The following is a 12,678-nucleotide window of genomic DNA, read 5'->3' as shown; positions in this document are numbered from 1 at the left end:
GTTACATGCATCAAGAGGTTGATCAGCCGCAGACTGTACAGGTATATAGATCTCAGCATTTTAAACAGAGCACATACTGTACAGTGGCTGGTGAATGTACTATAGATACAAATTAAGGGTCAATTAAGGTCAGAATATTCCCTTACGAAAATTAACCATGGTTTTATTGTAGTAAACGTGTAGTAACCATGGTTTTACTATCAGCAAAATCATGTTTCATCAGTTTTACTACACTAACCATGTCAAAACTATGGTTATTTTGTAGTTACTATGGGTTTACTACAGTAACCATGTTTTTTTTTTATTGTAGTAAACCATGGTTAATTTTTTATAAGGGTTAGGGCAGATAGTTGATGAAGACATACTAGTAAATAAGGCAGTTAGAAAAAACTAATAAAAACCTATACTTCGATGGACAGTATGCGACATGGACAATATAGAGATGCAGTTGAAAAAACATACCCACTTTTAGACCCCCCCCCCAAAAAAATAAATAAATAAAAGAAATAAAAAATGTATATATATATATTGCAGTTGAAGTCATGAGGTCTGCTGTTAATGTCATTTTAAAATAACATTCCCATTTTTTTAACAGATAACATAAAGCTTTTTAGCAGCTGAAAGAGATCATATGCCTGTAAATCCTGCTAAATCTTACCAAAATGCACCCTTTAGGTACAAATGTGTACTTTTTGAAAGGGCACTAACAGATTTTATACCTTTATTTTATAGAAGCTTGTAGAAAAGTTTATAGTTGAGAAAATTTTTTCCACCATTGACGAGCTATCTTTTACATAAAAAAGTGTTCCTGATGAATTTTTATGTTAATCTGCAATACCGTGATTATCCACCAGATAATCATACTTGCCCAATTTATGAAAAAAAAAAAAACTGAAGCCAAAACGTTATTTACTCATTTTAAACTCAAGCATTCTGTAAAACTTTTGTGAAAATCACAAAAAATGCTGGCGGGAATCTTTTCAAAAAAAATGGCTGGCGGGGTATGAGTTAAAGGAGCATTTCACCCATGGAAACAGTAATCTTTATTAAAAGAGGATAATATTTGTAGTCGAAATGTAACATAAATTTAGAATTTGGTGCTTATTTGACCGAGAAGAGGAGTGTTTGTAGTCTTACCCCCTCTACGAAGATATAGGACTTCCTTCTTTCAATGATGCAAAATGATGATTTTTACATCATTGAAAGAAGGAAGTGCAACACTGAAATCCATGTTTCTCCTGTGTCAGAGGAAACAGAGGGAATGATGCATGACCATTCAAAAACATGGCTGGGTTTCTAACTATACAAAGCTTAATGCAAATGGGTGAAGTGTCCGTTTAAGTGTGGAAATTCCTTTAAGATGTTCACTGAAAGTGCCATACATTATATTATCTGTTTAGTAATACTAATGTAGACCAATGAAAGCCAAATTGAGAAAATTGAGACAAATTGAGGTGAAATCTCAGTCCCCATCCCCAAATAGAAATATACTGTGTAATACATGTAGTTACTCTGTTAAGCTAGAAAGCATGGGATAATAACCTGCTATCATAAGTATAAATCCAAACACGTTAATAACCCCATCATCTGTTTTTCCCCAATAAAAAGCACACAAAAATAATAAACACACAACACTGCTTCGCAGCGTTAATAACTAATTAGAAAACAGAATGGGAAAGAACCTGCTACAACTGTTTGTGTACATGTTGCAGTACACGGCTTTGTTGACACATTTCCAATAATGCTCAAGTCTATAATTAAGGCTCTTCCCACTGTGAGGCAGGAGACGAGGTCTAATCCATAATTAGCTCACCAAGTAAAGCAAATGCATTCTCATACAATTAAAGAAAGAAAAGCAAACACGCAACATTTATAGCGGCCCCCCGTCTGTGCTTTCTCATTAACAACTCAAATTGCTTCAGTGGATGCTATTTAATGGAATTGAATTTTCTTTGATTGGAGTTTGCCGTTCTTGACACTCGGAATCAACAACACATGGAGGATGTGTTGGTGCGTACTGAACCAAGAAAACTAATAAACTGTATAATTAAAGAAATTAACTGTTGCATGGGGAGAACTGAATAGTGACTTCTTAGGGTGTCTGTATGTTCATTAGTAGACTGTGATGTGGCTTTGGATGGGGCCACAAGATTCAGTAACCAAAGCAACCAAAGGGGGGCACTAGAGATCCACTACCTCTGCAGGACCTGAAGCTAAATTTCAGCCATATTCCCTTTTGGAGTGAAGCATAAGATGCTTTTCGGTTGGAGGGAGGTCAAGAGGAGAGGAGAGGTGGTCTACATATAAATGCATTGTGTTCCATTGTGTGGTTTGGTGAAAGTAAACAAACTTAAAGTTTTTTTCTTTTTAAAAAAAATTATTAGATTGTATGATACTTAAAGTTCAATATGAGAGAGAGAGAGAGAGAGAGAGAGAGAGAGAGAGAGAGAGAGAGAGAGAGAGAGAGAGAGAGAGAGAGAGACTGTATATTTAAAGGAACACACCACCGTTTTTCAATATTTTATTATGGTCTTACCCCAACTTGGACAAATGAATACATACCTATCTTTTTTCAATGTGTGCACTTAATCTTTGTACAGCACATCGTGAATGTGTTAGCATTTAGCCCAGCCCCATTCATTCCTTAGGATCCAAACAGGGATGAATTTAGAAGCCACCAAACACTTCCATGTTTTCCGTATCTGAAGACACGAGTAGTTACAGCAGTAAGTATGTTGGCACAAAATACAACGTGGTTTATAAAAAATAAGAACTATATTGTGTTGCGTAAGAGCACTAAGTTTGCGGCACTTTGACCTCGGCGGGCAGAAACACTATCACTCCTGAATACTTCCCCTCTCGCTCAAACTTCCGTCAAAATTACTGCACCATAGGCCTAAGTGTCTTACCTTTTATTTTAAGGTTTGTATATGCTACTAAACTGTATTATTAAAATGTACTGTCGTTTCAGATTAAAGTGTGTGCCAAATGCATACAGGTAAAGTGCAAATGCTCCTGCATATTATCATGACCAGCAGACGGGAATTTAAATCAACCTTTAATGTTCACACCTTTTAACAATACAAACAACTGAAACAATAAACTTTAAATATATAAATAGGTTATATAAATATGCCTTAAATATTACCTGCTGCAAGTTTACTTTTCTCCAACTCCATCTTCTTCTCCAGGCTAAAGGCATGCACGCAGGTCTGCCCCCGCCCCTTTCCGTGATGCACGTTGCACGCAGCAGCCAGACTTCTTTACAGTGAACAGCAGTGATTTTTTTCACTGAGCGGAAAAGATTAAGCCCGAGGTCTGACCCGACTCATTCGCTTATATTTTTGACCAAACCCGCGGGTGCCGCAGCCCGACCCGACCCATTGAGAACTCTAACACACATGCTGATAAAAATTTATATATTGCTATGCACTGCAAGTGTCTACCTAATGAATAAATGTAAATCTAATATCTACCCTGCATTGCCACAATCCAAAATAAATATTAAGAAGAAAGAAATTCAAGACAAACTTAATAAAAGTTCACTCTATGGAATTGACTGTCTGGTGCTTCTGGAAAAAGCACTACAGCTGTACCTGCCTTACATGAGTAATATTATCCCTCCACTAACCAATATTTGGTGTGATGTTTCCTCTTTGTTTGCCCTTGAAGTGATCGGCAATATGTTCCGTTTTGTATAGTTTTACAGGTGTAATATATACACACACACAGTTGCGCAGTGGATCATCTATTATCCCTATAGAACAACTGAGCAACTGTAATAAATCCAAGGTGAAAGGGACCTGTCAAAATACAAGCACCAAGAACAGCATTGCTATATAACACCATTTTAATGTTCTTTGTTGAGTGTAATATCAGCTTCAAAGATATGGCAGGCGTCCCGCTACCTGTTGCCTGAGGGAGGATGGGTCTTCTCACACCCATGATTCCATGCTCAGGGTGCGGTACAGGATGGTACACGATGCATTTGGCTGATGGGCTGATGCTTGTTTGGCCCGGTGATGTAAGAGCCCCACAGGCCGTGTGGGAATAGTGATGGCGGCTGTTGCTTTGATCTAAGTATTACCGGTTACATTGATCAATTAATCAATCATTAGGCTAATGTCTCCTGTTTCCTGGTCTTGGGCATATAAGGCAAATATAAGTAGCTTCATGGCGCAGATCCACCCCATTCATGGAAGCAAAAAAAAAACAAAGTTTAATACCAGCAGATAACTGATCTCGATTACAGTAGCCAAGAATTTCTCAGCGAATCTTTCACTAGACACGCCTCGACTCAACACACCCGCGTCCTCCTTTGTAAAGTAGACAGTCTGAGAGACACTTGTTGAGAGCATGAAGAGTCTGCGTGAATAACAACAAAGCTCAGAGGAGAGACGATGTTGGCCACGCAGACTTTTACGTCAGTTTACGTACGTCAGGTGGACCAGGATCATGATAAGATTCCACTAACCCTTCTGCCACTGGTGTGTAACTGCTACGCACCTGGTAATCCCTCATTCTCTTTCTTTGACTATCAGATATACGGGATCTGTTCATCAATAGCAGGCAAACATACAGTGACAACAGGCATCTGTTTCAACTTCAGACTTAAAGGAAACATTTTTAGCAACTTATCATTATGTTTTAAACCTGCATGCTGCTTTTCATGTTTTATTTCTTCAAATCGCCATATAGATTTTTTAAACGTCAATGAGATAAAGGTCAGATTGTGCCAGAGGCTCTTATGACCCCCCTCTCTACCCTCATGTGCTCTTAATCCAGAAGAACATTGGGGCTTCTAGCACAGATTAGTGGTGTTAGCCTGCAGGGCTTTCGACTGGGTTGCCGCCTGAAAACAGATCCCTCACTGTGCCCATGACCCTAGTGCTGAGATGCGGATAAGTGCCATATGGTTGAAGGTGGATCCTATGGGGTCCAGTTCCTCTCAGACAGCTGGTCCTGCTGGCCCTCACAGGCAGCAGACCCCTCGTGTCAAAGACTAAAAACGTGTGCCATAGCAAGCAGATATAGATTAGTGAAGCGCTGGCAGGAGGTGATGCTCAGTGCTAAACATGAATGGATGAAGAGAAAGGGGCTTTGAAATAGATACCTTTATCATTTTAAGGATGTGTAGCAATGCAAGGATTAACAATTCAAACAGCGAAAAGGCAATATTTTTCTGATAGACTTGGATTGAAATAGCATCACTGAATGACCATTTGGGTACAATGAAAATGTAAGCTGTCTGTCTTATATGCTGGTGTCAGTGTAGACAGTATGTTTAAGCTGTCATTGAGTGCCATTGGCATATTAGTCCAAAGTTGCAGATGTTGTCTAGATTGGATATGAGGGATTAAGATGTAACCCAAGAGCTCTCTGAGTGAGTCCAGCATGGCTTTATAAGACCTGGTGGCAGGCAAAACTGGGCGATCTGCCAGGACAGCATTACCAGCAGGGCACTTTAACAGGGTTTTACAGCTGGAGGGAATTTATAATGTATTTCAGAGAAGAGCTTTCTTAAAACGCTTCAGATCAGTCCTTGAAAAACAAAATACTCTCTGTTATCTAAAAACTGATATTCATTTCAGTTGATGAGAGTTTATTTTTTGGTTTTTAATATAAAACCTATTTTAATTGATAAAATGGTTGTCGAATAAAAAAAAAATGAATTCCAATCTCTTGATATGATTGCTTCTCGGTTTGTGCATTGTATTATATATTTCGGAGTGGAGGCGCTTCACAGTACGGATTAGCTCCCGGGGAGAGGTAATTTTCTAAAAGCACTCTGAATTATTTGGTTATAAAGGTGATGTAACAGTCGAGGACATGAATCCGATTTCTAGCTTTGAAGAAACAACGAATCAGTGTAAAAGCTGGAAGAACTGAAACAATTGATGGAAGATACATACGGCAGGTGACATCAGGTTGGCCTATTTGGGTTAAACAAAGCTTCTGCAAAGATGAAACCATCTGAAGATGAAAAAAAAAACAAAATAGAAAAAAGAAGATGAATACGAATAGAAAAGAAATACAATAATCATAATAAAATGTCATTAGAAAGAAGTGGAACCTTCAGAAGACAAATATCTCTACGGGCATCTGTTGAGCAGCTTGGTGCTCCCAACATAGAGAAAGGAGATTATGTTCCAGCATAAATGGAGCTTTTACTTTCTAAAATTTTAAATCCAGCAGGCCTAATCTAATCTCATCCCAATCCAATTTTTAATGCTGGCTACACATAGGATTAGAGTGTTGGTTGCTTTGTAGGCCATTCGACTGAAATGCAGCATCTGTGATGGGTGTTGAGTGAGATGCGCATTTAAGAATTCGTCTGAGATATATAAACGATAAAGAAACATTTTTATGTCACCTGTATATATTAAAAAATCCTGCCTTTAGAGTTTCTTTGGTCACACTCTATATTAGATTTCTTTAACTACGAAGCACTTACAAAAGTAAGTACATATACAATCTAAATATTGTGTACATACATGTTTACATTGTAATTACATTTAAAGTATTTGCATGCAATTAACCCCACCCCATCCCTGAACCCCTTACCTATAGTAAACACACCTGTTACCTTAACCCCCACTTCTAAACCTACACTGAACAACATATTTACACATTAAGTACAACATAATAAATGTTTTAATCTTATCTACATCATAGTTAAAGACACCTTATAAGTTGTGGGACTGTTACTTCAACCAATCATTACTGAATGTAACTTCTGAAATAAATTGTCTCCTTTAAAGAATTGTATTAATTGTACAAATATTTGACCAATAAAGTCTTCAGTTACCCTTTATGAACACGTTACTTGAAGGGGTGTTCATAAGTCTGACATGACACCTTCATAATCATGACATGACAGATTTTATGCACGTTCATGACAACCGTCATTAAGCATCATTTGTTCAATAATGCACAGATGACATTGTTTCAGATGTCTTTGTTATGACAACCTGTCATTACAACCTGACATAAACCAATACATCATAACTTCACGTCATAAATCTGTCATAAACATGATATAACAGAATAATTATTTTAATAATTAACTTAAAAAACGACCTACTGTAGCTTTATGGTTTAACATTACATTAAACTGAGTGTCAAATAGTTTTATAACAGCATTATGAATATATTATTCTTGACCTCAACTACACTGCCGTCCAAAGCGAAAGCGCAGTAACTACACATTTGGTCGAAATTGAGTTAAGGCTTGAAATGAGCTTTATGACATCTGTTCTGTCTTGTGACAAAGTCTCCTGGTTCAATTTTGTCCCGTTTCAGAGAAATGAGGGTGTCAAAATTGCAGTAACTACAAAATCCATGCTAATACCAAGGCAAACCGCAGTAAGTGATGTTACTGCGTTCTGGCTTTGTTTTTCCGGCTTTGATACCGCAGATACTGCGGTTTCCCCCGATCGTAACACACAGAAACAACAAACCATGGCACAATCCCGCGGCCAAATGATGGTTGAACTCGCGTTAAAACGCAAAAAAACAAATACTGGTAAGGAAGATAGCTAAATAATAACTCATGCTAAGGCAAATTACAGCTTTATAAGTAGTTAACATTGACTAGCCAGCTGCTAGCAAGTTTTGACCTACCTGTGCTCGTCCATTGAAGGCAATATCCTCTGACAATAATGATATAATCCGATTCAAGCGCATTGGTGTTTGTTGATTCGAACATCTCTCCACTTTTTAGGCAGCTAATCAAATTGTATTGGCAGGGGTTACTCCTTCAAAAGTTTGATAAGAGTCTGGTAAAGTTTTATTGTTAGGCAAAGATAGCGGAGCCCAGTCAACCTGACAAGCGCAGCCGGGCCAGCAGAAAGCACACTATGTGAAAAAGTACACTTCCATAATAAGTGCTCTTTCTCCACGAACTAATTTTGTAGGCTACTTAATATTAAAACATTTAGTTTAGTACTTCTAAAGCTAATCTTAAAAATATCTAAGTTTACATAACTGTGCTACTTTGAGATGAAAATTAACTAAAATGTACATACTGTTAGTTACCACTTATAGTACATTTGAAACAATAATGTCTTCGGGACAAACATGTTCTTCTATTTTTAAATTATGTTAATTTTTAACTACTGTTTTAAAGTAAACCTCGTCTAATGTAATTTTTTTAATAAATAAAAATTAATAAAGTGAGTTAAATACTCTCTTTGTGGTAAAAGGAGCATTTTTAGCATTCAAAAACATAAATAAAACTATTACAGTTATTAAAAACAATCAAAATGTATTAAGAAGCATGAGAAAAAGTTGAATGAACACATTTAGTTCGTAGATACTGCACTTTGCTTTTGCAATAGTGTTTTAGTTGTCTTTCAAAGGCAGAGTGCAGTATCTGCATTTTGGGAGTCAAAGGTCACATCGGTGGTCATGGTTTTTATCTTTAAAAAATTTCTTCCTAACAAGGCATTACATGAATGCATTACCACTAATCTACCTACAACATGTTTGGCTGGCTAGTGTAAAAACTTTAAAGCCATTTTTCTCAGTTTCAGTGTTTGCGTAGATACTGCACTTAGGCTTTTGAGGGCAGTACAGTGGTACCAATTGAACTTGTCATTAAAATGTTAATAAGTGTTAATACTATGTAAAATTATTTTAAATACCTTAACAAAATGGAGATTATACTTAACTTTATGTATGTGCACAATACATAAAAAATGACAACTAACAGAACTTGTTTTCCTTATACTGAGGGACATTCAATATAAAAAACAAGAATATAAAAACTAAAAAAAAACCATTTAATTAATTTAACTAATTAATTTAATGTAATTAACTGTTTTTGCAGGGATATTGACCCAACGCTGCATGGGTTAACCCATTATTGTCCTGTTTTCATTTAAATTTGGGTTAATTGGTCTCCAAATGCAATATAATTTTATAAATTTTAATTCTTCTTCTTATTATTGGATAATTGATTTTATTTCTCTAACATCTGGAGGAAACTTAAAAAACCTTTTTGAACTGAAGACTATTTGACAGAGTATTAACACTTAATGACATTTTAATGACAAATTCAATTTGTATCACTGGTAAAAATTGGTCAGTTATGTTGTCTTGGTAATGTCAAGTTGTCATGACAAAGACATCTCAAACAATGTCATCTTTACATAAAAAATAACATAATTGACTGTTATTACTACAGTAAGCACATGGAACATGTCTAACAAAGACATTTATTACTGTAAGTTATCGCATTTAAAATATATGCCAATCTAAATTTAACATCTACCGTGAAGTCAATTGTAAAACGGTACTGTAGTATAATGGCATGACCTTTCAGTGACCTCTTCAAGTAAGCAAGCCGCAAATACGGGAGGGGGGAGCATGCACTTAAATGACTACGGCCAGAGCTTCACAGTAATGATCAGAATGAAAATGTGCTTCATTGCATTTCTGTGAAATTCATTCTCTGACTCCGCACAGCTGAACAAGCCATCATCTGCCTGTTTACACAAGGTGTTTATGTAGCGATAAGCCCAGGTGATGTCAGGTTTGCATACTAAATAAATATTTGCCCACAGACTGCCAGCTGTTTGTCAGGATGCCATTAAGCAGCCACGTCTCACAGCAGCTATCCGCTACCAGCTCGGCATTCCCTCGTCTCATAGCATCATCCTGCTCCATCATTACACTTATGCAAATAAAGCCCAGGTCCAGTTGGGCTTGTTCAAAAGGGAGTACACTATACAGATCATTGCTTTTATGAGCTCATTTAACCTGGCCTCAAGGAATAAACTTTGACTTAGGTTTTAGAATTTTTTGCTGTTGATTACACCAAAATTATGAAAAAACTCACCATAAAAGTAACCTTAATAATTTTGTGCACCCCACTAAGTCTCCCAAAGTCATGCAACATTTTTTGTTTATGGAAGAGACCAAATCTTGCGCTATACTATTTGTGTCTTGCTGTTGCACAGTTGATAGAGCATTGTATAAGCAGCACAAAAGGTTGTAGGTTCGATTTCCAAGGAGCAGTACAGCTTGAATGCACTGTGAGTTGCTTCTGCATCTGCCAAATGCATAAATGTAAATGGGTCTGAAATATTATTCATGTGATTTGATTCATGTGATTGATGCACACTGATCTTTTTTTGCACCATTGGCATCAAACGTGGCATGAGACTTTTTGACAGGCCATATTTGAATATGCGCTAACATGAATAAAATTTGAGAACTGCAGTGGAGGAGAAACATATTGATGAAAAAAAGTTAAATTTATCTCTTTTCTTCTCTTCTCACAAAGGAGAGGAAAAGTCTTTATAAGACTCGATTTATAAATCTTGAAATACAGCACATGAGTCCCCCCCGTCCCTGTCCTTTTATATTGGATGTTTTAACTTTACCTAGATAATATAACATTTTAATAATATAACATTATAACAATAATAATCATTGACACTGACACTGTTTTATTAATGGATACATTATCTCAATAATATACTGTATGTATAAGTAATAGAGGTTTGTGCAATAGACACACAGGTGATTTTATAATTTTGATAGATTTAACTTACTGTAGAAGATAAAGACTGAAAATGATTCATGTTAATTTAACTTTGAACAAACTGTTGCCAGTAAATAACATAAATGTAAAATCTACAGTAAGTTACTAGCAGCTGGTTGCCAGTAATACCCAGTAATACTGTAATTTCTACAGAAATTTGTTACAGTGTTGGTAACAGAATGTACACAACATATAATAATGATTATCAGCTTTATAATACACTTTTTACTAAAAAATATTATATTGTTATGGCCTGTAACATCTTGTGATCCATAAGTACCAAATTATTAAAATAATTTATAATTTGAAAAAGCAGAAAAAATTATGACACCAAATGTACGAGCAATTTTATAATAAATTATACATTTAACCCTGTTATTAAAGCTGCAATCTGTAACATTTTCTCAGTTAAAAATAATCAAAAATTAGTTTGTAAATAAGTACATAAAAATCAATGTCTAACACTATCTCCTTATCTTACCCCATTTCACAATTGTAAGCTTATAATAACTATTTATAATTTGAATGGCCTGGGCTGCGTTCTCCGAAACTACCTTAACACTACGTCGTTCTTAAGTTGTACCTTAAACTGTACCTTATCGCTAATACGTGTTTCCCAAAACGTTCTTAGTTATGTATACCTTCTGTAAGTCATACGTTCGTAAGGTTGGTCTGGAGCACTCTTAGCTATACCTTATCCCACATGACTCCAGGGGCCATCACTTTCATAAAAGCTTACATTGCAATCTATATACTAAATATTTGTAAAAAAAAACGTTGCAATACACTCCGTGTTTAGTAAAGAATAAAACATTCACATAATTAGACATCATTACATTGGTTGTTAGATTTTTAATTATGTTTTCCAAGGGGACAACAGCTGCGAACTATTAAATGCTACAGGATTAAGAAACTATTTAAAAAATATATTTTGGGTGATGGAGTTGGTGAAACTGGCAGCTATACAGCGAATCCTACTATTTAATTTGTGCATTTCATATCCGTTAAATCATAGTCTACCGGCTAGTATTTTAGCTGCATAAATAAATTGGGTAAAATTACAAAAAAAGGCAACTGCATGCCATATTCTTTATAAGCATTCAAAATAAACTGCGCACTTGTTCACTGCTGATAGTAAACAACATTAGTAGACACTGATAGTATCATAAGGTCAACAAAATGTCCACATATACTAATAAGCTAAAATCTAAAGCAATCATACTATATATTTATATAGGCTATTATATAATATTTTATATGTTATATTTAGACAGACAGGCTCCAGAAATGCGTCCATTAAGCTTTATCCTCATTGTAACCACGCTGCTTGCGCATCCAGTGTCCAAGCACAATAAACGCGTGAACTAATGAACAACAGCAGTTTGCTTTAATATATTTTAAGTGTAATGCACAGCCAAGTACTTGCACGACCCACCTTATTCCCCTGTGCAACGCACTTATTGGGAACCCCTAATATTAATTATTCTTTCAAGTGAAGGCATAGCGGATGCATTGGAGCAGTTTATGCATGATACGTTTGGAAATAAAGTTGCGGGTTTTGCACGGGTTTGTTATAAAATATAGAAGGTTGAACTTAGTTGTTTGCAATTTGAAATATTTTTTACCAGATAAATAAATAAATTGAACTTTTAACGATTTCTAAAATGTTTATTTAAAAAGAACACCGCTATCTCATAACGCAGCAAAATCTATTACAGGAAGTGAATAATTGATTGTCGAGCAATCGATATCAACCTATTCAGCACCTCCACCATGGACAGCACCCGCTAAGGTCGAACTTAAGAAGGTTTACCTTAAGCAACATCCTAAGGTATAGTTCGGAGAACACACGTAGGAAAGGTATACCCGTAGTTAAGGTTTAACTTAAGAGTCTTCGTAGCGCGCTAAGAGACAACGTTATCGGAGAACGTTACCTGGTCATTTTTTTGCGGAAGAAGTTTGAAAAAGTCATTATTTTCGTGATTATGTCACATTCGTAAACAGAAATAAGTGGAGCGGCTACTTCATTGCATGTGCTGCGGGTGGGAGTGTGTAGCCTTGTTTAGACAACAATTGCTTAGAGTTTAAACTTGACATCTAGATGGCGGTGTTTAATCTGTAAAGTTTTA

Source organism: Paramisgurnus dabryanus, chromosome 5 (genome assembly GCF_030506205.2).
Source record: "Paramisgurnus dabryanus chromosome 5, PD_genome_1.1, whole genome shotgun sequence".
NCBI classification, from domain to species: domain Eukaryota; kingdom Metazoa; phylum Chordata; class Actinopteri; order Cypriniformes; family Cobitidae; genus Paramisgurnus; species Paramisgurnus dabryanus.
Note: the sequence above shows the minus strand (reverse complement) of the source record.